The 27708-nt window shown below is 39.8% G+C and overlaps 1 protein-coding gene and 1 pseudogene across 1 annotated transcript in view; both read left to right on the forward strand.

Moving 5' to 3' along the window:
- The window catches only part of HERC3 (HECT and RLD domain containing E3 ubiquitin protein ligase 3), an 809237-nt gene that overhangs the window by 66548 nt on the left and 714981 nt on the right, over nucleotides 1-27708 (forward strand). The gene's annotated exons all lie outside the window — the stretch shown is intronic.
- Nucleotides 12218-12852, forward strand: LOC136406511 (endoplasmic reticulum-Golgi intermediate compartment protein 2-like; annotated as a pseudogene).

The raw sequence follows: 27708 nt of genomic DNA on the forward strand, positions 1-27708 counted from the left end.
CCCTCAAACAATATAAACCATACTAGATTATAGAAATTTTTATACCAATGCAGTTGTAAAATATAACTTCTAATATTCATTTATGATGAAGCCCAGAAGGCAAACGTCCCCCAAACAGGCCCCTCTCTGCACCATCTCCACAACCACAGGGCCCACCACGAGTGGAGCTGTTTGAACTCAGAGGTGAAATATTTGCAACGTTGCTTGCCCACAGACCTAGGCCAAAACCCAAAATAACCAAGAATCTGAATGGCGACACAAAGAGTAAAAGTGATACTTTTCAAAACATAACCCCTTATTCAACTGTGTAAGCAGCATTACATATAAAACCATACAGTTTAATGACTATTAAAAACAGGTGTTCCAGACATGTATGGCTCATGAACACCAAAATCGAAGTAATAAGCTGAGAGCAGTAACAGCACAATAAAAATATCTCCTCAATGCCACCCCCCCTTTATTTTTCTTTTGGCAATCCCCAGCATAAGAAGGGTATTCAAAAAAGTTGCTTTTCTGCCTGAGCAGGCAGTGGCGCAGTGGATAGAGCCTCAGACTGGGATGTGGAGGACCCAGGTTTGAGACCCTGAGGTCGCCAACCTGAGTGCGGGCTCATCTGGTTGGAGCAAAAGCTCACCAGCTTGGATGCAGGGTCACTGGCTCTAGCAAGGGGTCACTCAGTCTGCTGAAGGCCTGCGGTCAAGGCATGTGTGAGAGAGCGGTCAATGAACAACTAAAGTGTCGCAATGCTCAACGAAAAACTAATGATTGATGCTTCTCATCTCTCCGTTCCTGTCTGTCTGTCCCTCTCTCTGTCTGTGTAAAAAAAAATAATAAAGTTGCTTTTCTAACACTGGTTATGTTGTAGTTTAATTCTTCCTTAAAGAGATCACATAATATGCCTGACCAGGCGGTGGTGCAGTGGATAGACCGTTGGACTGGGACGCGGAGGACTCAGGTTCAAGACCCCAAGCTCACCAGCTTGACGGGCTCATCAGGTTTGAGTAAGGCTCACCAGCTTGAGCCCAAGGTTGCTGGCTCGAGCAAGGGGTCACTCGGTCTGCTGTAGCCCCTTGGTCAAGGCACGTATGAGAAATCAATTAATGGACAACTAAGGAATCACAACGAAGAACTGATGTTTCTCATCTCTCTCCCTTCCTGCCTGTCCCTATCTGTCCCTCTCTCTGTCTCTGCCACAAAAAAAAGAAAAAAAAAAAAGATCACATAATATAAAGAGCATGACATTTCTGATGAGACTCACAATGCTTCACCACCTCCACCTCTGAACGCCAAGCAGGGCTTCTCTTTTTTATTCCTTTGTCTCTTGAGAAGCTTTGTTGCTTTTAAACCGTAAGCAATCTAGAAACACTCTGAAGAGTTTATAATATATAGAATTATAATTTAAGTTTTCTTCCATCTGGTTTAAATGACAATTTGTTCATAAGCAATAGACTAATTGGGTATCATTTGACTTTACTGTCTGGTTTCATTAATTGTAAAAAGATATAACTAGTGAAGATTTATACAAACTTTAATATCATTAAAGAAATAATGTTAATATCATAACTTGTGTCCCATTGTTTGATATTTTTTCAGCTTCAATACTGAATCTCCTCACAGAGCTTAACTTGGCCCTTTTGGGCTTCAGAACTGTCTGCAGCTGGAGCAGCGCCCCTTGTGCTGATTGTACTGTTTGATACATCGTACTTCCTGCATTGTTGTTTAATACTCCCCATACTAAAATTGTGTGATCAAAGACAGATATTTTGTTCTACAAGCCAAGGCTGAAACTAGGACTTGATGAATGCTTTATCACAGTGGTCCCCAACCTTTTTGGGGCCACGGACCGGTTTAATGTCAGAAAATATTTTCACGGACCGGCCTTTAGGGTGGGACAGATAAATGTATCACATGACCAAGACAAGCATCAAGAGTGAGTCTTAGACGGATGTAACAGAGGGAATCTGGTCATTTTTAAAAAATAAAACATCGTTCAGACTTAAATAGAAATAAAACGGAAATAATGTATTATAAGTTATTTATTCTTTCTCTGCGGACCGGTACCAAATGGCCCACGGACCGGTACCGGTCCGCAGCCCGGGGGTTGGAGACCACTGCTTTATCATGTATGACCATTGCTCTTATCTCACAACTCACTTGCTGAACGACTGAGTCAGCTGACTTTTGAAAGTCCAGTTACTCTCACCAATCAGAAAACAAATGATGTAAGTTTACGGTCGTGTTTCCCTTAACAATCCTTCTCTTTGATTATCAGCTCCTTGAAACTTTGGCCTTAATAAACCCTGCTCTATCCCCTCCATTCTGGAACATGTCCCTGATTTACAAATCATATATCAATAAAAACCTTTTTAAAGTTCTTTGGAATTTTTGTTAGCACTGGTATAAAGTGAATACAAAAATATTCAAAGACAATGATGAAGTTAGCTATTTGTAAATAAGGGTAAATTCAAAATTCATCAACAACAAATCGATAAAAGTAGCCAGCAATTTCTTAAGGCAAGACTCTTGCCGTTTCTTCATAAGTGACATTAAGATTTTAAAAAATTTTTTTTTGCAGAGGTTTTAATAGCAAATATCCATTCATATACTCATTTATTTATTCACTCAGATATATTCATCTTACTGCAAAATGCTGTTGTTTGGGTGCTTAGTGAGGCTTTAGGAAAGGCAGAGCACAGAATAAGGGACGCAGAATGCACCAGACTGACGTGGCCTCTACAGCGTGGAGCCTAGAGTATATGGGACATCAACTGCAACCTCCCTCATGGCACTGGGCCTGACGTCATTCATCCCCTGAAAGGAATCCTTCAGAGTGATCTTGACCAGCCCAGCCACCTTGCTGTCAGGGAGGTGAGGCTGTTGGCTCAGGACCCTCCGCAAGGCATAGAGACCTGATTTGTTACACAAGGCTTTTAAGTCTGTTCCAACGTATCCATGAGCACTGTTGGTCAGCTCGTGGGGAACTCTCTGCAGCAGTTTGCGAAGGATATCTAGCCGGTCCTGAGCATTGGGGACTCCGATCTCAATCTCTCTATCAAACCGGCCAGGTCTGCGGAGTGCAGCGTCCAAAGCATGAGGACGAGTTGTGGCCCCAATGACTAACACCTGTCCTTCACTTCCTTCTGAATTAACACCATCCATCAGTGTCAGGAGCGAAGCTACAAATAACAACTCTTTTCTCCACTTCATTCTGAGCCCCTTCTCTTTTTGGGCAAAGTGCATACAGCTCATCAATAAAAATAATTGATGGGCCTGACCTGTGGTGGCGCAGTGGATAAAGCATCGACCTGGAAATGCTGAGGTCGCTGGTTTGAAACCCTGGTCTTGCCTGGTCAAGGCACATATGGGAGTTGATGCTTCCAGCTCCTCCCCCCTTCTCTCTCTCTCCTCTCTAAAAATGAATAAATAAAATTTTTAAAAAACCCAAAAAAATTAAAAAAAAAAAATAATTGATGGGTGCCGCAGAGTGGCTTCAGCGAATATCTGAGGTAACCTTGCTTCAGTCTCCCCATAGAATTTGCTTATAATTTCAGGACCATTGATGACAGTAACATTGGCTCCGACTTCATTAGCAATCGCCTTGGCAATCATTGTCTTCCCAGTTCCTGGGGCGCCATGGAGTAACACTCCTCTAGGGGGCGGAATTCCATAACTCTTGAGTAGGTCAAATTCCTTGAAAGGAAGTTCAATTATTTCTCTAATTGAGTTCAGCTGATCATTTAAACCTCCTATCATGTCATAAGTTACTTTGAACTGCTCGTCTTGCTCTTTTGACTTTACACCAACTTTTGTAAAATTGACTCTGAGTGACATTAAGATTTTATTCTCGTCAAATTACCTCCAGTTTAAAGTGAAATAGTAAATATTTTAAATGTTATTTGGATCATTTGAAGTATTTTATGCAGATGTGATCATTTTGGACTAATTTTTTTTTTTAGAAGGAGAGAAAAGGGGTGCTGGGGAAAAGAGGGGGAGAAGCAGGAAACATCAACTCATAGTAGTTGCTTTTTGCATGTGTCTGGACCAGGCAAGCCCTGGGTTTCAAACTGACCACCTCAGCATTCCAGGTCGACACTTTATCCACTGTGCCACCACAGGTCAGGCTAGACTAAAGTCTTGATGAGAATGTTTTATTTTCACTTTATTAGTTTCACTTTCTCTTACGTTGTGGTTATTTTCTGAACCATAATAGTCTCTGTTGCAACTGCTTTACCATCATAGTACAAAAGCAGCCATGGACAATACAAATGTGAATGAGTGTGCCTGTGTTCCAGGAAAATTTTAGCTACAAAAACAGGCAGTCAAGCCAGACTTGTCCTGCCGGCCACAGTGTAGCACCCCTGGTTTAATGCACAGAAGACATTCTGGAGAATGGCCCTCCAGTCTCTGCTGAGTGTGTCATCCATGAACTGGCACTAGCATGAGGCTAATCACCAGTGGGATGTCCTGTGGGATTAACAGTAACAGCAGAATATGCTGAGGGCATCCAGTCTGTCTAGACACTTTACATGCATCACCTTGGTTACTCTTTGGAACGCTGAAGAAATAGACACTACTAGCTTCCCTGTTTTTATACAGACTAAGCTAAGCAAATTAAACAAGTCAACAGACCTGGTGAATGGAGGAGGGCAAACTGGTCAGAGAGGGAAACTTGCCTGAGTTACTTTAGAGATAAAAAGGCCCCATGTTCTGCCTGGCTTGTGGTGGTGCAGTGGATATAACGTTGACCTAGAACGCTGAGGTGCTGAGGTACTGAGGTTGCTGGTTTGAAACTCTGGGCTTGCCAGGTCAAGGCACACACGACAAGCATTCAATAAATAACTAAAGCAGTGGTTCTCAACGTGTGCGCCAGGGTGCACTGGTGTGCCCTAGAAGATTTCCAGGTGTACCCTATGGTATTCCAGAGAAATATGTGCCTGTTGGGGACCAAAAAACCAACAGGGTTGTTGGAGTTTAGATGTTTGGAGGACAGAGGTGTGGGGAATTGGCTGTAAACTGATAGGCTGCCCAATCCCCCACCTCACTTGCCTGATTAGGTTGCAAAAGGCTATTAAGCTGTGGTGTTGGAATGTTTACACCACCCCCCATGTTCCCTAGAAAGACTGGAGGCAAGTTTCTTCTATCCTTTGTTTGGTGTAAAGTTAAGATGATATGTATGGTGGGGTTTTCTGCACTCAACCCAATTAAGAGTAAAAAGAGAGGAATTCCTCAATGTATTGATGAGAAAATGAGAGTTTGCCTTTCAAATATATGCCCAAATATTGAAGAAATCGCTAGGACACATCAGGCTTATGTTTCTCATAAACACAAGAATGAAAAAACTTTTTTTTTTTTTACAGAGACAGAGTCAGAGAGAGGGATAGGGACAGACAGACAGGAACGGAGAGAGATGAGAAGCATCAATCATCAGTTTCTCGTTAGGACACCTTAGTTGTTCACTGATTGCTTTCTCATATGTGCCTTGACTGCAGGCCTTCAGCAGACCGAGTAACCCCTTGCTCAAGCCAGTGAGCTTGGGTCCAAGCTGATGAGCTTTTGCTCAAATCAGATGAGCCTGTGCACAAGCTGGCGATCTTGGGGTCTCGAACCTGTGTTCTCTGCATCCCAGTCCGACACTCTGTCCACTGTGCCACTGCCTGGTCAAGCTAGAATAAAAAAAAAACATTCACGCCGGGACCTGCCGAATTTACTAAATCTTACTAAGAATGTATCTATCTATATATATATAAAACCTTTTTGTCGTTTTTTCATTTTAACCTCTCTTTTTTACAAATTCTAAAAACCATAACTCAAAAATGTAACAAAAAATGTTTTTTTAACGTCAGAATAAATTTAATTTTGTCGTATTTATTTTGTTTAATTACCATAAAAACACGCTTGAACTTTATATATATATTTTAATATTTGATTTAATTATTATAACCTATTTCTCAGAAATTTGTATATACTGCACCTACATTTTTTTGTAGGATTTTAAATGCGCTCCAACTTCAAAAAGTTTGAGAATCACTGAACTAAAGTGAAGCAACTATAAGTTGATACCTCTTACTCCCCTTCCCCTGTCTCTCTCCTCTCTCTGTAAAATCCATTAAACAAATCTTTATATATATATATGAAAGCCCTGTATTCCTCACAGCTCCTGCAACACTTCTTTTAAATACAATTCCCTAATTCTAGTGAAGCCCACTGTCCCCATCCTAGCCTCTGCACATCTTCAAAAGTGACCTGCTACAGATGGTTTGTCAAGTGATCCTGGTAATACTGCAGTACATCCAAATCTTAGCCAGGAAATAATCTGTGCCTGTGGGCTGTTCACAGTCTCTGAAACTCAAGTTTCCTCATAAGCAAAATGAAAAAGACAGAACGGCTTGAGGTTTTCCAAACAGTACACTGCCAAGCCCTTGATTATTAACAGGATGCCTCTGGATTTGCTGCTTTGCAAAGAATGAAGGCCAAACTTAGGGTCAGAGCCTCACTTGAGTGAGAGCAGCACCACTTTCAACTGTCGTTTATCAGAGACCCGGATATGCTGTTCTGCAGGTTGCCGGGTGAAAGAATGATTCTGTAGGATAAAAAAAAAAAAAAAGGATTTGAAGACCAGATGATGTTAAGTGCTCACTCAGGTCTAAATGTGATTTGTGATATTTAGGTGGATACAAAATATATGGCTTTTCATAAAATGGTAGCACAGTTATTGGATCAAGATCACATTATAAAGAATGAGGAATGTCCTTCTAGTTTGTAGATGGGATTGTCCGATTCATAAAGGAATTAATAAAAACCAATTAGATCTTTTTAAAAATTATAATATATGTAGGTTCAATGACCTTAATTAGTTTTATCTTAGATCAATACTTTCCAATGAATCACCTGGAATTCCCAGGTTCACCCCTCAAAGAATAATGAAGCAACAGGGTAGAGAAAAAGAGCAATAGTCTTTCCTTCATTTCTTTTTTTTTTTATTTTTTTTTACACAGAGACAGAGAGGGAGTCAGAGAGATGGATAGATAGGGACAGACAGGAACAGAGAGAAATGAGAAGCATCAATCATCAGTTTCTCGTTGCTACACCTTAGTTGTTCATTGATTGCTTTCTCATATGTGCCTTGACCGCGGGCCTTCAGCAGACCGAGTAACCTCTTGCTTGAGCCAGAGATCTCGGGTCCAAGCTGGTGAGTTTTTGCTCAAACCAGATGAGCCCGCACTCAAACTGGCGACCTCGGGGTCTTGAACCTGGGTCTTTGGCATCCCAGTCCGATGCTCTATCCACTGCGCCATCGCCTGGTCAGGTTCCTTCATTTCTTTCTTCCTTTCATTAGCATCCCAGATCTTTTTTTTTTTTTAGTGTATTTCTTAAATTTATTTATTCATTTTAGAGAGGAGAGAGAGAGAGAGAGAGAGAGAGAGAGAGAGAAGGGGGAGGAGCAGGAAGCATCAACTCCCATATGTGCCTTGACCAGGCAAGCCCAGGGTTTCGAACCAGCAATCTCAGCATTCCAGGTTGGCGCTTTATCCACTGCACTGCCACAGGTCAGGCAAAGATCTTTGATTCTTACCAAGTAAGCTTAGACAACCCCACCCTATGTAACAGCAAATAAATGTGGAAGTTCTTCTGGAAAATAAAAATTACTTCAATTTTGAATATAATTTTCTTATATTTACATTGCTCACTGGGGTGAAAAAGTAGGCTACTAGTCAACATGTGATTCAAACATTTTTTTAGATGTGCGTGAAGAGTGACAGAAGGCCAGGAGGTACACCAGGATGGTAGTTATGTCGGTAGGGTTCCAGGCTTTCTTTCTTTGGGATCTTTATTCCAGGGAGGATAAACAAACCTCTGAGGATGAGATGGGGATACTGACTACCTTGTGCATTGTCTCGGTGAAGACGAGCTGTTGCAACTACTCAGGTTAGCTTGACACACATTCCTGTGGATGTTGCAGAGGCCTTGAGTTAGTCCTAAATCCTAATTCTGTCCTTACCAAGGAATCTCCTTATCTCAGTTTCATATGTGAGAGTCTAATGTCACAAGTAAATGTCTACATAATGTTTTATTGTTTAAGTTAGCAAATTGGTGCTTTGGCTTAGCGATCTCCTTCAGAACATAACAATGCCCCTTGGATATGGTGCTGAAACAGGGTTTCAATGTAGCTTGAAAATAAAATCTCTTAGGAATCTGGCTTATCAACATTTTAACTGAGGTTTCACATGAAGCAGGAGCAACAAATGTTCACAACAGGGGTGTCTGTAAACTCTGGTCTGCTGGTCAAATCTGGCTCACACTCCTGTCTTGTATATCTAAGAATCCTTTCTACACTGACCAAGAATGATAGGGTTTTATTTTGTTTTTAAAAAGGCAGACTGCAAAGTATTTATTATTGAGTCCCATCACAGAAGTTTGTTGACCTCTGTTCTACAGGAATAAAACACCACTCCCTGTCCAACTCCTACCCACCAGAACAAAATGCACAAAGTGAACAGAAGAAATGAAAAGCTGATCTTTCAAACAGAAGGAAGAAGGTCCTCCTTGATTTTAGCAACTCTGAGTCCATATCTGCAACTGAAGATTCAACTGAAGTCCAACTGAAGATTCAAAATATACTGGTAACAATTCAAAATAAGAAAATTTTAGATTACACCAAGGTAATGGTATAATAGAAGTTGAAAAAGGATACTTGGGCAGCTGCTCTTCTTGAAGTTAGTTGAAAAATAGACAAATCAATATAAACAACCGTGTAATCATAAAACTTTTAAAGCTAAAAGTTTTCATTTTACAAATGCAAGATGGAATTCACAGACTGGAAGGATATATATAAACAAAGAATATAAGCTACAGTTAAGCATTAAGAATTACTTAATCTTTATGATTTCTAAGGTAAATAAAGTAATATTACTAGTATAACCATATAATTTACCACACCAGGACACTAAAAATAAGTAAGGACATTTAAAATTATATAACTTTTGAAAATATTTATTGATTACATATTTACCTTATTACATTAATAGGCCTATAAAATAGTTTTATTTGAACCATATTTTGAAAAATAACTTTCAGAACACAGTGCACTGAATATGCAATCTGAATATAATATTTTTTTTTACCATGGATACCAGTCAAAAATTTTTATACTACAATGACTTGGAAGTACTCTCAAGCCAATGACCTACTACAATCCTACTGCTACATGAAAATAAAAGTTCTTTTAACACAGTACAGCAGAAAGTCCTATAAAGCACTCTATAAAGCACTATAGTGTTCTGAAACAAGAAAATGCAAAATAAAACAAAGTTCAGGGTTTCTATAAAGTTAATGCCTCTGGTAGGACTCATAGACTTAGAAAGCTATCCTCAAATTTCAGGGACAATCATACATTTATTGCATTTTACCAACTTGTCACTATGTGGCTGGCTGGTCTCCTATAGTGTGGGACCACATGGAGAGCTCAGTCAGCTCCTGTGTGACAGCGCAGGCAGTGACTGCCCTTGGTGGTGATAGCCCATGCTGTTGGACCGTGAATGCCCTCCATCCCTGCTACCTCCACTAGTCTGGGCTGGATCCCACTGAGCAAGCTCTGGGGTGGTATAAAGATATTTCATGAATATAGGTATTGCTAGTTTGCAAATATATGTAGATGGTATTAGAGGTTAATAAAATTTGAATCTAGGCCCTGGCCGGTTGGCTCTGTGGTAGAGCGTCGGCCTGGCGTGCAGGAGTCCCGGGTTCGATTCCCAGCCAGGGCACACAGGAGAAGCGCCCATCTGCTTCTCCACCCCTCCCCCTCTCCTTCCTTTCTGTCTCTCTCTTCCCCTCCTGCAGCTAAGGCTCCATTGGAGCAAAGTTTGCCTGGGCGCTGAGGATGGCTCTGTGGCCTCTGCCTCAGGTGCTAGAATGGCTCTGGATGCAACAGAGCGATGCCCCAGATAGGCAGAGCATCGCCCCCTGGTGGGCATGCCTGGTGGATCCCGGTCGGGAGTATGCGGGAGTCTGTCTGACTGCCTCCAGTTTCCAGCTTCGGAAAAATACAAAAAAAAAATAAAAATTTGAATCTAAAGACCATGAAGGATGGTTTCAAAGATGGGGAAACAGATGAGCACTACCTCTTCAAACTCTTTCTCTTCGCCCTCCCCACTGTTCCTTTTCCTTCTCACTGCTTCACCCAACATGCCAAGGAGCCTTCCATGGCAAGTATCTTGTACTCTTCTTTGAAAGTCTCATGAGAACAGTCAATGGACTATAAACAGTAGCAAAAAAAATTTTTATTCTTGATGGTTTTTTAAAAATTTTAAATCAGAGTAATTAATTTACCTTCTCCTTTGGAGACTAGTTCTTTTAATATCCAAGAAAAACAAAATTCAAAAGAGCGTTGACATATTCTGAAGTAAATTTCTAGAAACAAATATTTTCCTTTCTAAGGACAGACAGACAGGAAGGGAGAGAGATGAGAAACATCAATTCTTTGTTGTGGTTCCTTAGTTGTTCATTGATTGCTTTCTTATATGTGCCTTGACCAGAGAGCTACAGCAGACTGAGTGACCCCTTGCTCAAGCCAGCAACCTTGGCTCAAGCTGGTGAGCCTTGCTCCTACCAGAAGAGCGCACGCTCAAGCTGGAAACCTTGGGGATTCAAACCTGGGTCCTCCACTTCCCAGTTTGACACTCTATCCACTGCACCACTGCCTGCTCAGGCCTACTAGTTTTTTTAAAAAATGTTCCTTAACCTAGAATAGTTAAGATGGTAAATTCAATGCAGGTGTTTCTTAGCATGATAATTTAAAATAGAATTATGTTAAAAATTAATTATAGCTCTGGCCGGTTGGCTCAGTGGTAGAGTGTCGGCCTGGCATGCAGGAGTCCCGGGTTTGATTCCCGGCCAGGGCACACAGGAGAAGTACCCATCTGCTTCTCCACCCCTCCCCCTCTCCTTCCTCTCTGTCTCTCTCTTCCCCTCCCGCAGCCAAGGCTCCATTGGAGCAAAGTTGGCCTGGGTGCTGAGGATGGCTCTGTGGCCTCTGCCTCAGGCGCTAGAATGGCTCTGGTTGCAACAGAGTGATGCCCCAGATGGGCAGAGCATCGCCCCCTGGAGGGCGTGCCGGGTGGATCCCGGTCGGGCGCATGCAGGAGTCTGTCTGACTGCCTCCCGGTTTCCAACTTCAGAAAAAATACAAAAAAAAAAAATTAATTATAATACAAAAGGAGAAAGATTATGATAAGACATTTAAATTCTCACTAACATTAAAAGTAGGTACCACTAATATTTTTGGCTGGTTTTTGTTTGTTTGTTTTTACAGAGACAGAGAGAGAGTCAGAGAGAGGGACAGACAGACAGGAAAGGAGAGATGAGAAGCATCAACCATCAGTTTTTTGTTGCACTTTGCAACACCTTAATTGTTCATTGATTGCCTTCTCATTACGTGCCTTGACCAAGGGCCTTCAGCAGACCGAGTAACCCCTTGCTCGAGCCAGCAACCTTGGGCTCAAGCTGGCAAACTTTTGCTCAAACCAGATGAGCCCTCGCTCAAGCTGGCGACCTCAAGGTCTTGAACCTGGGTCTTTCGCATCCCAGTCTGACGCTCTATCCACTGCGCCACCACCTGGTCAGGCTGTTTTTGTTTCTTAAGTATATATGAAGTGTAGACATATATTTCTCTCTCTCTCTCTCTCTCTCTCTCTCTCTCTTCCTGTGTGAGGAGTATATGCAAAGAACCACAGGTAGGCCTGGACATGTATAGGACATTTCATCCCAAAACATCAAATTATACATTCTTCACTAGTGTGCATGAAACATTCTCAATGATAGATATATGTTGGGCCACAAGACTAGGATTACTGCCTGACCAGGTGGTGGTGCAGTGGATAGAGCATAGGACTGGGATGTGGAGGACCCAGGTTCAAGGCCTCGAGGTCGCCAGCTTGAGCACGGACTCATCTGGTTTGAACAAGGCTCACCTTGTCTGCTGTAGTCCCCCAGTCAGGGCACATATGAGAAATCAATCAATGAACAACTAAGGAGCTGCAACGAAGAATTGATGTTTTTCATCTCTCTCCCTTCTTGTCTGCCTGGCCTTCTCTCTGTCTCTGCCAAAAATAATAAATAAATAAATAAATAAATAAATAAATAAATAAATAAAAGTATATACTATGGTATTTTAAGACTAACGTTAACAAATCCATGAAGATTGAAATTGTTGGAGGAAACATGGCGCCTGGCTGTGATCAAAACACAAGCATGACTATATGAAAGAAGAAGGTTTTCCTGAAGATGAGGCGACTGAATCAGAAAAAAACCTTAAGTTTGGTGAAAGAGTTGGATGCCTTTCCGAAGGTCCCTGAAAGCTATGTGGAGACTTCAGCCAGTGGGGGTACAGTTTCTCTGATAGCATTTACCACAATGGCTTAATTAACCATAATGGAATTTTCAGTATATCGAGATACATGGGTGAAATATGAATATGAAGTAGACAAGGACTTTTCTAGCAAATTGAGAGTCAATATCGATATTACTGTTGCCATGAAGTGTCAGTATGTTGGAGCAGACGTATTGGATTTAGCAGAAAAAATGGTTGCATCTGCAGATGGTCTAGTTTATGAACCAGTAATCTTTGATCTTTCACCACAGCAAAAGGAGTGGCAGAGGGTGCTGCAGCTGATTCAGAGTAGACTGCAGGAAGAACACTCGCTTCAAGATGTGCTATTTAAAACTGCTTTTAAGAGTTCAACAGCACTTCCACCAAGGGAAGATGACTCCTCCCAGCCTCCAGACGCATGCAGAATCCATGGTCATCTGTATGTCGATAAATTAGCAGGGCCTGACCTGTGGTGGCGCAGTGGATAAAGCGTCGAGATGCTGGAAATACTGAGATTGCCGGTTCGAACCCCTGGGCTTGCCCGGTCAAGGCACATATGGGACTTGATGCTTCCAGCTCCTTCTCTCCTCTCTCTCTCTCTCTCTCTCTGTCTCTCCCTCTCCTCTCTAAAATGAATAAATTTATTTATTTATTAAATTTAAAATGGTGTTTCTAATGCTGTTTATTAAAAAAAAAACGTTTCTTAAATAAAGTAGCAGGGAATTTTCACATAACTGTGGGCAAGTATGTTCTTTTCACCTACTGAAAATACTTCAGACAGGTTGAGCTTGGTTAAAAGTAAATTCTTTGCTAAAATAATAATATATGACTGATTATAAAGGATTGCTTAAAAAAAAAAAAGAAAAGAAATTGTTGGAGGAAAGTCAAAGTCTCGAATGACTTTCTGTTCCCATCCTGAGGAAGTGAAGGTCGAGGCCAAGCATTTGTGACTGAAAGCAGTTGCATTCAGGGAAGGCCCAAGGATATGGGTGTTAGGCCCAACTGGAGCTTTCTGCAGATCAGGAATCAGACAGCAGATGGTTTAGTATTATGTCTCAGAAAAGGCTAGAGAAATCTAATCAGTTCTACAAATCTAAATAATAAAATTATACACCGTATTCTGCTTGTTAGTTTCTTATGCAAGATAACATATTTCTGCTTAATAAATTGGATAGCTGATCTCTCCAAGGCACCTCAATCCTGGAGAGATTGGGGTCCTCCACTTGCAGTATTGTTGTTGCTGCCTCATTCCTTTGCGACTCCTCTTCATGAGACCCTGAACATTAACAACATGAAATTATACTAAGCATATTTTCTGATCATAAGGCTTTAAAACTAGAATTCAACTATAAAAAGGAAGTAAAGAAATCCACAAAAATGTGGAAAGTAAACAACATACTTTTTAAAAATGATGGGGGCAAAGAAAAAATAAAAGCAGAGATCAAAAGACATATACAGACAAATGAAAATGACCACACAACATAAAAAAGTTTCTAGTATGCAGTGAAAGCAGGAATAAGATGGTAGTTTATATCATTACAGGCTTTTATCAAGAAACAAGAGAGATCCCAAGTAAACAACCTAATATCACACCTCAAGGAACTGAAAAAAGAACAAAGGCAAACCAGCTGGCAGAAGAAAGGAAATAGTAAAAATTAGAGCAGAACTAAGTGAAATAGAGAACAAAACAACTAGAGAGAAAACTAATACAACAAAGAGCTGGTTCTTTGAAAAGTTTGATAAAATTGACAAACCACTGGCTAGCATCACTAAGGATAAAAGAGGAAAGACTCAGTCTGACCAGGTGGTGGCACAGTGGATAGAGTGTCAGACTGGGATGCCTAGGACCCAGGTTCGAGACCCCAAGATCACCAGCTTGAGTGCAGGCTCATCTGGTTTGAGCAAAAAGCTCACCAGCTTGGACCCAAGATCACTGGCTCGAGCAAGGGGTTACTCGGTCTGCTGAAGACCAGCGGTCAAGGCACATATGAGAAAGCAGTCAATGAACAACTAAGGTGTCACAATGCACAACGAAAAACTAATGATTGATGCTTCTCATCTCTCCATTCCTGTCTGTCTGTCCCTGTCTATCCCTCTCTCTGACTCTCTCTCTGTCTCTGAAAAAAAAAAAAGAGGAAAGACTCATATAAACAAAATCTAAAATGAAAGAGGAGAGATTACCACATACATTATAGATATACAGTACAAAGAATCATAATAGAATATTATAAAAGATTAAATGCCACCAAAAACAACAATGTAGAGAAAATGGATACATTTCTAGAATTTGACAATCTCCCTAGACTGAGTCAGGAAGAAGTGGAAAACCTAAATAGACCTATAAGTAGGGAGAAAATAGAAACAACTATCAAAAACCTCCCCCAAAACAAAAGTCCAGGAACAGATGACTACACTGTTTGGTAGTGAATTTTACCAAACATTCACAGAAGATATGGTACCTATCCTTTTCAAAGTCTTCCTAAAAATAGAAGAAACAATACTCCCCAACACATCTTATTAGGCCAACATAACCCTCATACCAAAATCTGGCAAGAACAACACAAAAAAAGAAAACTACAGACCATTATCTCTAATGAATATAGATGCAAAAATCCTGAACTATATACTAGCAAATTGAATACAACAATACATTAAAAAAAATAATAAGCCTGACCAGGCGGTGGCGCAGTGGATGGAGGGTCAGACTGGGATGCAGAAACCCCGAGGTTGCCAGCTTGAGCACGGGCTCATCTGGTTTGAGCAAGGCTCACCAGCTTGAGCCCAAGGTCACTGGCTTGAGCAAGGGGTCACTTGGTCTGCTGTAGTCCCCTGGTCAAGGTACATATGAGAAAGAAATCAATGTATAACTAAGGTGCCGCAACAAAAAATCGATACTTCTCATCTCTCTCCCTTCCTGTCTGTCTGTCTGTCCCTACCTATCCCCCTTTCTGATTCTGTCTCTGTAAAAAAAAAATAAGAACATAATAAAAAAATAATACATTACAATCAGAAGGGATTAATTCCCGAAGCACAAGGATGGTTAAACATACGGAAATTGGAAATCAATTAATGTAATTCACCACATCAACAAAACAAAGAACAAAAATTATATGATCCTGTCAATAGATGCAGAAAAGGCATTCAATAAGATACAACATCCCTTTAGGTTTAGAACACTCAATAAAATTATAATAGAAGGAAAGTACCTCAACGTAATAAAGGCCATATACGACAAACCATCAGGTAATATGCTAAATGGTAAAAAAAATAAAGGCATTTCATCTAAAATCAGGAAAAAGACAAGGCTGCCCACTCTCTCCACACTTATTTAACATGGTTCTCAAAGTTTTAGCCAGAGCTGTCAGGGAAGAGAAAGAAATAAAAGGCATCCATTTCAGAAAAGAAGTAGTAAAGTTATCACTTTTTACAGATATGGAAAAATATTCTATGCTCATGGATTAGAAGAATCAATGTAGTTTTAAAATGGCCATATTACCCAAAGCGATATGCAAATTTAATGCAATCCCCATCAAAATCCGCCTGACTTCTGGTGGCACTGTGGATAAAGCGTCGACCTGGAATGCTGAGGTCGCCGGTTCGAAACCCTGGGCCTGCCCAGTCAAGGCACATATGGGAGTTGATGCTTCCTGCTCCTCCCCCTCCTTCTCTAAAATGAATAAATAAAATGTTATAAAAAAAAAAAGCACACTTATTAAAAAAAATCCCATTGTCATTTTTTTAAAAAATAGTATAAAAAATTACCAGGTTTGTATGGAACCATAAAAAACCCTGAATAGCCCTGCTGGATAGCTCTGTTGGTTAAAGCATTGTCCCGAAGCACAGAAGTTGCCAGTTTGATCCACAGTCATGGCACATACAGGAATAGATTAATGTTCCTGTCTTTCTCTCTCTTACCCTTCTTCTCTCACTAAAATCAATCAATAAATAAAAGAAAAAAAAAAAGCAAAAAACCCTGAATAGCCAAAGCAATCCTGAGAAAAAAGAGTGAAACCAGGTGTATCACATACCTGACTTCAAATTATACTGTAGACCCACGATAATCAAAACATCATGATATTGGCCGAAAAATAGACATATAGACTAATGCAACAGAATTGAGAACCCAGAAATAAAACCACAAATATATGGACAAATCATCTTTGGTAAAGAGCCAAAAACACACAATGGAAAAGAGAAAGCCTTTTCAATAAATGGTGCTGGGAAAATTGGAAAGTCACATGCAAAAGAATAAAATTTGACTACAGTTTGTGTCCCTGCACAAAAATAAATTCAAAATGGAACAAAGACCTAAATATAAGATCTGAAACAATAAATTACATAGAAGAAAACATAGGTAATAAGCTCATGGATGTCGGCTTTAGAAAAAAAAATTATGAATTTGACCTCAAAGGCTAGGGAAGTAAAGACAAAAATAAATGAATGGGGCTATGTCAAACTAAAACGTTTCTGCGCAGCAAAAGAAACTGACAACAAAACAAATAGGCAGCCAACTAAATGGGAGATGATATTTTCAGATAGCAGCTATGATAAGGGGTTAATATTCCAAAATATATAAAGAACTCACACCGCTGGCCGGTTGACTCAGTGGTAGAACGTCCGCCCAGCATGTGGAAGTCCCGGGTTTGATTCCTGGCCAGGGCACACAAGAGAAGTGCCCATCTGCTTCTCCACCCTTCCCCTTCTCCTTTCTCTCTATCTCTCTCTTCCCCTCCTGCAGCCAAAGCTCCATTGGAGCAAAGTTGGCCTGGGTGCTGAGGACGGCCCCATGGCCTCCACCTCACGCACTGAAATGGCTCTGATTGCAGCAGAGCAATGCCGCAGAGGGGCCAAGCATCGCCCCCTGGTGAGCATGCCGGGTGAATCCTGGTCGGGTGCATGCAGGAGTCTGTTGCCCCCTCACTGCTTCTCACTTAGGAAAAATACAAAAAAAAAAAAAAAAAAGAACTCACAAAGCTCAGCAACAAACAAGCAAGCAATCCAATTAAAAAATGGGGAGAGCCTGACCTGTGGTGGCGCAGTGGATAAAGCGTAGACCTGGAAATGCTGAGGTCACCGGTTCGAAACCCTGGGCTTGCCTGGTCAAGGCACATATGGGAGTTGATGCTTCCAGCTCCTCCCCCCTTCTCTCTCTCTGTCTCTCTCTCCTCTCTCTCCCTCTCTGTGTCTCTCTCCTCTCTAAAAATGAATAAATAAAATAAAAATATATATATATAAAAAAAGAGTCCATGAAGGCCTTAAAAAAAAAATGGAGAGAGGCCCTGGCCTGTTGGCTCAATGGTAGAGCATCGGCCTGGCATGCGGAAGTCCCGGGTTTGATTCCCGGCCAGGGCACACAGGAGAGGCGCCCATCTGCTTCTCCACCCCTTCCCCTCTCCTTCCTCTCTGTCTCTCTCTTCCCCTCCTGCAGCCGAGGCTCCATTGAGCAAAAGATGGCCCGGGCGCTGGGGATGGCTCCATGGCCTCTGCCCCAGGCGCTAGTATGGCTCTGGTCGCAACAGAGCGACGCCTCGGATGGGCAGAGCATCGCCCCCTGGTGGGCATGTTGGGTGGGCAGTCGGGCGCATGCAGGAGTCTGTCTGACTGCCTCCCCGTTTCCAGCTTCAGAAAAATACAAAAAAAAAAAAAAATGGGGAGAGGACCTGAACAGACACTTCTCCCAAGAGGACATACAAATGGCCAACAGATACATGAAAAGATGCTCATCTTCACTAGCTATTTGAGAAATACAAATCAAAATTACAATGAGATATCACCTCATACCTGTTAGATTGGCTGTTATCAAGATAATAAATAAATGAGATGTATGTGAGGGAAGAAGAAAACCTGTGTAGGGCCAGTTATACCAGTTATATCTTAAGTCTAAGATTTGCAGAGCTGGGAAGGGTCTCCTGGCATGAACAGTTCTTTAAGGAGGGGCCCTGGAGATAGTGATACATTAGGGCTCACAGGGCCCAGACAGCTGCATCTGAGGCAAGTTCCCAGGTGATTCTCATACATGTAAACCACTGAACTACCCCAGGAAGAGTAAGTCACCAAGTCCTGGCTCTGCACCTACAGTTTGAAGGCCTGAATTCCTCTACAGAGAAATCTCAGTAAGTTCTACTAACCTTACAAGGCTTATTAAAGCTATTTTTTAAAGTTGAATTTATTGGGGTGATGCTGGTTAACAAAATTATACAGGTTTCAGGTAAGCAATTTTATAACACATCATCTGTATACTGTATTGTTTCCAATGGCTTTTTTTTTTTTTTAAACAGGACAGAGAGAGAGTCAGAGAGAGGGATAAACAGGGACAGACAGACAGGAATGGAGAGATGAGAAGCATCAATCATTAGTTTTTCATTGTGCATTGCAACATAGTTGTTCATTGATTGCTTTCTCATATGTGCCTTGACCATGGGCCTTCAGCAGACTGAGTAACCCCTTGCTCGAGCCAGCAACCTTGGGTCCAAGTTGGTGAGCTTTTGCTCAAACCAGATGAGCCCACGTTCAAGCTGGCACCTCGGGGTCTCGAACCTGGGTCCTCGGCATCCCAGTTCGACGCTCTATCCACTGCGCCACCGCCTGGTCAGGCCCCAATGGCTTTTTTTTTTTTTTTTTTTTTTTTTCATTTTAGAGAGGAGAGAGAGGGAGAGAGAGACAGACAGAAGAGAGAGAGAAGAGAGAGAGACAGGAGGGAGGAGCTGGAAGCATCAACTCTCATATGTGCCTTGACCAGGCAAGCCCAGGGTTTTGAACCAGCGACCTCAGCATTTCCAGGTCGACGCTTTATCCACTGCACCACCACAGGTCAGGCCCCAATGGCTTTTTGAAAATAAATAAAATGTTGCTGTTTTATTGGTCCTCTGCAACAGATGACAATAAATAAATGGTTTCTTTAATAGAGTATTGCTAACTTGTGATTGCTTAATTTCAGTCTAAATTCTATGAGTTAATTGTCCATAAAGTTTGCCACACAAGTCTTCTAACTTTTTAAATTAGATTTATTGGGCTGACATTGGTTAATAGGATCATATGGATTTCAAGTGTACGTTTCTATGATATGTGATCTGTGTGCCCACCACCCGAAGTCAGACCATCTTTTGTCACCATATTTGACCTTCTTAGCCCCTTTCTACCCCATATGCCCTTCCCTCTGGTAACCAGCATTCTGTTGTCTGTGTCTGTGAGTTTTAGTTTTATATCCCACATATGAGTGAAATTATATAGTTCTTAGCTTTTTCTGCCTGACTTATTTCACTTAGCATAATATTATCAAGACCCATCCATTTTGTTGCAAATGGCAGAATTCATGTTTTCTTATGGCTGAGTAGTATTCCATAGAATATAGATACTACATTTTCTTTATCCAATCTTCCATCAAAGGACATTTTGGTTGTCTCCATGTCTTGGCCACTATAAACAGAGATGCATACACCTTTGCAAATAAATGTTTTCAAATTTTTCAGGTAGCTACCCAGTAGAGGGATTGCTGGGTCATATGGTAAGTCTATTCTTTTTTTTTTTTTTTTTTTTTTTTTTTTGACATTCTTTTTTTTATTTTTTATTTTTATTTATTCATTTTAGAGAGAAGAGAGAGACGGGGGGAGGAGCTGGAAGCATCAACTCCCATATGTGCCTTGACCAGGCAAGTCCAGGGTTTTGAACCGGCGACCTCAGCATTCCAGGTCAACGCTTTATCCACTGCGCCACCACAGGTCAGGCCTATTCTTAAATTTTTGAGGAAGCACTATACTGTTTTTCATATTGGCTGTACCAGTATATTTTCCCAACAGCAGTGAAGGAGGGTTCCCTTTTCTCCACAATCTCTCCAACACTTGTTATTTCTTGTCTTGCGGATAATGGACATTCTAACAGGTGTGAGGTGGTATCTCATTGTACTGAGAGAGAGGAAGCGCAACAGAGTATCAACTTGTTGTTCCATGGAGCTGTGCATCCATTGATTGCTTCTCAAATGTGCCTTGATCAGGAATCAAACTGGTGACCTTGGGCTCAATCCAGTGACCTGAAAGTCAAGAAGCCAATGACTCAGAGCTCTAGCCAGCGACCTTAACACTCCAGGTTGACATTCTATCCACTATGCTACTACCAATCAGACCTTATTGTAGTTTTGATTTGCATTTCCCTAATAGCTAGTGAATTTGAAGATCATTTTATATATCTGTTGGCTGTTTGTATGTCTTTTTGGAAGAGATGTCTGATCAGGTCCTCTGCCTATTTTTTAATTGGATTCTTGGGTTGGTGTTGAGTTTTATGAGTTCTTTATATAATTTGGCTATTAACCCTTTGTTGGAGCTGTCATTTGCAAATATCACCTTCCATTTTGTTAGCTGTCTTTTTGTTGTTCTCCATTTTCTCTTTTCTTTTTTCTTTTTTTTTTTTTTTGTCCATTTATTTTGCTGAGCAGAAGATTTTTATTTTTATATAGTCCCATTCATTTTTGTCTTTATTTCTCTTGCTTTTGGGGTCAAATTCTTAAAATGGTTTTTACAACCAAGATCTATAAGTTTAGTATCTATGTTTTCATCTAATTTATTTATTTATTTATTTATTTTTCCTGAAGCTGGAAACAGGGAGAGACAGTCAGACAGACTCCCGCATGTGCCCGACCGGGATCCACCCTGCATGCCCACCAGGGGCGACGCTCTGCCCACCAGGGGGCGATACTCTGCCCCTCCGGGGCATCGCTCTGCCGCGACCAGAGCCACTCTAGCGCCTGGGGCAGAGGCCAAGGGGCCATCCCCAGCGCCCAGGCCATCTTTGCTCCAGTGGAGCCTTGGCTGCGGGAGGGGAAGAGAGAGACAGAGAGGAAGGAGGGGGTGGGGGGTGGAGAAGCAAATGGGCGCTTTTCCTATGTGCCCTGGCCGGGAATCGAACCCGGGTCCCCCGCACGCCAGGCCGACGCTCTACCGCTGAGCCAACCGGCCAGGGCCGTTTTCATCTAATTTATTGTTTCAGATCTTATATTTAGGTCTTTGGTCCATATTGAAATAATTTTTCTACATAGGGAAAAACAAATCTAGTTTCACTCTGTTGCCTGTGGCTTTCCAATTTCCTAGTACCATGAGGCTTACTTTTCTCCATTGTGTGTTTTTGGATCTTTTGTTAAAGATTATTTGCCCATATACATGTGGGTTTGTTTCTGGGATTTCAGTTCTATTTCATTGATCTGTATCTTTGTTTTTCTGCCAATATCATGCTGTTTTGATTATTTAACATTATAATATAATTTAAAGGCAGGTAATGTGATACCTCTCACTTCATTTTTTCTCAGGTTTACTTTATTATTTGGCATCTTTTCTAGTTTCATACAAATCTGATGATTACTTGTTCTATTTGCTAATAAATGGTATTGGGATTTTGATGGGGATTGTATTAAATTTGATTATTGCTTTAGATAATATGGCCATATTAACTATGTTACTCTTCCATTCCATGAACATGGAATATCTTTCTTTTTTGTTGTGTATTTTTAAATCTCTTTTAATAATATTTTGTAATTTTCAGTGTATAGATTCTTCATATCCTTCATTAAGTTTTTTTTTATGAGTTCTTTGTATATTTTGGATATTAGGCCCTTATCTGAGGTGTTGTTTGAAAATATCATTTCCCATTTAGTTGGCTTTCTGTTTATTTTGTTATCAGTTTCTCTTGCTGAGAAAAAACTTCTTAGTCTGATGTAGTCCCATTCATTAATTTTTGCCTTCACTTCTCTTGCCTGTGGAGTCAAATTCATAAAATGCTCTTTAAAACCCAGGTCCATGAGTTGAGTACCTATGTCTTCTTCTATGTACTTAATTGTTTCAGGTCTTATGTTTAGATCTTTGATCCATTTTGAGTTAATTTTAGTACAGGGGGACAAACTGTAGTCCAGTTTCATTCTTTTGCATGTGGCTTTCCAGTTTTCCCAGCACCATTTATTGAAGAGGCTTTCTTTTCTCCATTGTGTGTTGTTGGCCTCTTTATCAAAAATTATTTGACTATATATATGTGGTTTTATTTCTGGACTTTCTATTCTGTTCCATTGGTCTGAGTGTCTATTTTTCTGCCAATACTATGCTGTTTTGATTGTCGTGGCCCTATAATATAGTTTGAAGTCAGGTATTGTAATGCCCCCAGCTTCATTCTTTTTCTTTAGAATTGCTTTGGCTATTCAGGGTTTTTTATAGTTCCATATAAATCTGATGATTTTTTGCTCTATTTCTTTAAAAAACGTCATTGGAAGTTTGATGGGAATTGCATTAAATTTGTATATTGCTTTGGGTAATATAGCCATCTTAATTATATTTATTCTTCTTAACCAAGAACAAGGAATATTCTTCCATCTCATTATATCTTTTTCGATTTCCCTTAACAATGGTTTATAGTTTTCATTATATAAGTCCTTTACATTCTTTGTTATGTTTATTCCTAAGTATTTTATTTTTTTTGTTGCAATCGTGAAGGGGATTATTCTTTTGAGTTCATTCTCAATTGTTTCATTGTTGGCATATAGAAAGGCTATTGACTTCTGTATGTTAATTTTGTATCCTGCGACCTTACTGTATTGGCTTATTGTTTCTAGTAGTCTTTTTGTGGATTCTTTGGGGTTTTCAATGTATAGGATCATATCATCTGCAAAAAGTGATACCTTTACTTCTTCTTTTCCGATATGGATGCCTTTTATTTCTTTGTCTTGTCTGATTGCTCTGGCTAGAACCTCTAGTACCACATTAAATAACAATGGAGAGAGTGGACAACCCTGTCTTGTTCCTGATTTAAGGGGGAAGCCTTCAGTTTAGTGCCATTTAATATGATGTTAGCTGATGGTTTATCATATATGGCCTTTATCATGTTGAGATATTTCCCTTCTATACCCATTTTGTTGAAAGTCTTAAACATAAAATTGTGTTGTATTTTATCAAAAGCCTTTTCTGCGTCTATTGATAAGATCATGTGGTTTTTGTTCTTTGTTTTGTTGATATGGTGTATTATGTTAACCGTTTTACGTATGTTGAACCATCCTTGAGATTCTGGGATGAATCCCACTCGATCATGATGTATTATTTTTTTAATATGTTGTTGTATTCGATTTGCTAGTATTTTGTTTAGTATTTTAGCATCTGTATTCATTAGAGATATTGGTCTGTAGTTTTCTTTTTTTGTACCATCCTTGCCTGGTTTTGGTATGAGGGTTATGTTGGCCTCATAAAATGTGTTTGGAAGTATTGCTTCTTCTTCAATTTTTTGGAAGACTTTGAGTAGAATAGGAACTAAGTCTTCTTTGAATGTTTGATAAAATTCGCTGGTATAGCCATCAGGGCCTGGACTTTTATTTTTGGGGAGGTTTTTAATGGTTTTTTCTATTTCTTCTCTACTAATAGGGTCTGTTTAGGCTTTCTGCTTCTTCTTGACTCAGTCTAGGAAGGTTGTATTGTTCTAGGAATTTATCCATTTCTTCTAGGTTGTTGAATTTAGTGGCGTAAAGTTTTTCATAGTATTCGACAATAATTCTTTGTATATCTACGGTGTCCGTGGTGATTTCTCCTCTTTCATTTTGGATTTTGTTTATATGAGTTCTTTCTCTTTTTTCCTTGGTAAGTCTTGCCAAAGGTTTGTCAATTTTGTTGATCTTTTCAAAGAACCAGCTCCTTGTTCTATTAATTTTTTCTATAGTTTTTCTGTTCTCTAATTCATTTATTTCTGCTCTGATTTTTATTATCTCCTTTCTTCGGCTGGTTTTGGGGTTTTTTTTTTCTTCTTTCTCTAGTTCCTTAAGGTGTGAAGTTAAGTGGTTCACTTGGGCTCTCTCTTGTTTGTTCATGTAGGCCTGAAATGATATGAACTTCCCTCTTATCACTGCTTTTGCTGCATCCCATAGATTCTGATATGTCGTATTGTCATTTTCATTAGTCTGTATATATCTTTTGATCTCTGCACTTATTTCTTCTTTGACCCATTCATTTTTTAAAAGTATGTTGTTTAGTTTCCACATTTTTGTGGGATTTTTTTCCTCTTTTTTGCAGTTGAATTCTAGTTTCAAGGCTTTATGATCAGAAAATATGCTTGGTACAACTTCGATTTTTCTGAATTTGCTAATGTTGTTTTTGTGGCCCAACATATGGTCAATTCTTGAGAATGATCCATGTACACTGGAGAAAAATGTATACTCAGTCACTTTGGGATGAAATGTCCTGTAGATGTCTATCATATCCAGGTGCTCTAGTGTTTTGTTTAAGGCCACCATGTCTTTGTTGATTCTCTGTTTGGATGACCGATTTAGAGCCGTCAGCGGTGTATTGAGGTCTCCAAGTATGATTGTATTTTTGTCAGTTTTTGTTTTAAGGTCAATAAGTAGCTGTCTTATATATTTTGGTACTCCTTGGTTTGGTGCATATATATTAAGAATTGTTATGTCTTCTTGATTCAGTGTCCCCTTAGCCATTATGAAATGGCCGTTTTTGTCTCTGAGTACTTTTGCTGTCTTGTAGTCAGCATTATCAGATATGAGTATTGCTACGCCTGCTTTTTTTTTGGATGTTATTTGCTTGGAGTATTGTTTTCCAGCCTTTCACTTTGAATTTGTTTTTATCCTTGTTACTTAGATGAGTTTCCTGTAGGCAGCATACACTTGGATTTTCTTTTTTAATCCATTCTGCTACTCTGTGCCTTTTTATTGGTGAGTTTAATCCGTTTACATTTAGTGTAAGTATTGACACTTGTGAGTTCCCTATTGCCATTTTTTTATCTTGCTTTCTGTTAGTTTTGTGTCTTGTTTGATCCTTCTCTTTCGTTTTTCTATCTTTTGTTTTTATTTGGTTGTATTCCATACATCTTTCCTCTGTTGCTATCTTTTTTATCTCATGTGCTTCTGTGGTGGTTTTTTCAATGGTGCTTACCTTCAAGTAATGAAAAGGGTTCCTACCCTGTTCATTGTAGCGAACTATTTTGTGAGTACTTTTGCACTCCATCGTCCTTTGCTACTGTTACTCTCCATCTTCTCCCCCCTTTCTTTTTGTTGTTGTCACAGTTTAAATTTGGTTTTATTGTGTTCTTCTTGGAGCTTTTACTTGTGGCTCTGTTTTTTTTTGTTGTTCTTTGTATCTGATTGGAGAAGCCCCTTTAGTAATTCCTGGAGTGGGGGTTTTCTGATGATAAAGTCCCTCATCTTTTCTGTATCTGTGAATGTTTTTATTTCTCCTTCATATTTGAAGGATAGCTTTGATGGGTATAGTATTTGTGGCTGAAAGTTCCTCTCTTTCAGGACTTTAAGTATTGGGGTCCACTCTCTTCTAGCTTGTAGAGTTTCTGCTGAGAAATCTGATGATAATCTAATGGGCCTTCCTTTATATGTTGTATTCTTCTTTTCCCTGGCTGCCTTGAGAATTTTTTTCTTTGCCATTGGTTTGTGCCAATTTCATTATGATGTGCCTTGGAGTAGGTTTGTTGGGGTTAAGAAAACTCGGAGTTCTGTTTGCTTCATGAATTTGAGGCTTTAGTTCTTTCCACAGGCTTGGGAAGTTCTCATCTATTATTTGTTTGAGTATGTTCTCCATTCCATTTTCTCTCTCTTCTCCCTCTGATATACCTATTATTCTTATGTTATTCTTTCTGATGGAGTCAGATAATTCTTGTAGGGCTATCTCATTTTTTTTAATTTTTGAGTCTCTTTCTTCCTTTCTCTGTTGTGCCTCAAGTTGCTTGTCTTCTATTTCACTAATCCTCTCTTCTATCTGGCCTGTTCTATTAGCCAAGCTTGTTACCTCGTTTTTCAGCTCGTGAATTGAATTTTTCATCTCTGTTTGATTTGTTTTTATAGTTTCAATTTCCTTGGACATATATTCTTTGTGTTCATTGAGTTGTTTTCTGAGCTCCCTAAATTGCCTTTCTGTGTTTTCTTGTATATCTCTGAGTATTTTTAGGATTTCTATCTTGAATTCTCTGTCATTTAACTCCAAGGTTTCCAATATATTAAATTTTTTCTCCATAGATTTTTCCTCATCTATCTGTGTTACCTCTCTTTCTTTTGTATCCATGATATTCGATTTTCTCTTCCTTAATGGCATCTGAGGGTGGTTTTGTTGATAGTATTAATGAGATTTAATAAAAAATAAAAAGTTAAAAAAATAAAAAATAAAAAAAAGTTGTGTTTTTTTTAATTAATAATAAAATAAAGAAAAATAAAATAAAATTAAAATTAAAAAAAAGGAAATTATTTCCCCCCTCCTTTTTTTCTCTCCTCTCCTCTCCCCTCTTTCTTGAGAAAATCTTGTGGTGAACTGTGAATTATATTGTATTTAATAGAACAAACAATGCCTGTAATGGAGGGCCTGAATTGGGGAAAAGTAATAAAGGGGCAAGAAAAAAAATAATAAAAAAAGGGGGGGTATGGACCCACAAAAAGCAAATAATGAAAAAATTTGGATCAAGAATAAAATGATTTGAGTTTAGGTGTTGGTTGACTAAGAGTTATGATGAGAGGAGTAAGAGGGAAACAGGAAAATGGCGGGAGAGATTAAAAAATTACTATTGTATTTAGTGGAAAAAGAGCTTGATAAAATGGAGAGCCAGGGATGGGAGCACTGCTAGTGAGTTAAAAAGGTGAAGTAAAAACCCCCCAAAATGCCACAAACATAAGTTTGAGTCCCAGATAAAATAATTTGTTTGTTATTGAGGTTTGAATGAGAGAAGACGTAAAGGAGAAAGGAAGAAACTAATATAGAGGGAGAAAAGAAAGAGAGAGAGAGAGAAAAAAAAGAGGGAACCACTAAAAGAAGAAAAAAGAAAAAAGAGGAGAGAGAGAGAGAGTTAAGGGTTTTGAAGTGCAACCCTCACAGAGAGAAAGGAAGAGGAAAGAAAAGATAATGGGAGATGTAACACTTTTGGGTAGTGTAGTTCAAGAAGAGGAGAGAGTAAGACCGGTAGAGAGTTAAATGACCAAATTGGAGGAGGAAAAAAAAGAAAAAAAAATCAAGGATGAAGATAAGAGAAACAAACGAACAAATATAATAAAATGGGATAGGTTATAAAGTCTGCGGATTATTCTGATTTTGAGAGGTTATCTTCTTGCTTTTTCTTTTCTCTCCCTCTTCCTGGTCGGTGACTCTGTACCCCGGGTTCTGCCCCTTTGGCATGCTCAGGTAGAGGTTTGCAGTTGATAAGTCTCTATGGAGATGTCATGTATTGTGCTTCAGTCTCGTTGGCAGTCGAGGCTCATTAGCATTTATAGGCTCCGACAGTGAGAGAGTCCGTGTTCCAGGAGCCTCTCTCCTAGTCTTTCCTTCCTCAATTAGTAGCCTGAGAATCCAGCTATGGGGTTGCTGCTGCCTCTGCCTGGATAGTAA

Source organism: Saccopteryx leptura, chromosome 5 (genome assembly GCF_036850995.1).
Source record: "Saccopteryx leptura isolate mSacLep1 chromosome 5, mSacLep1_pri_phased_curated, whole genome shotgun sequence".
NCBI classification, from domain to species: Eukaryota; Metazoa; Chordata; class Mammalia; order Chiroptera; family Emballonuridae; genus Saccopteryx; species Saccopteryx leptura.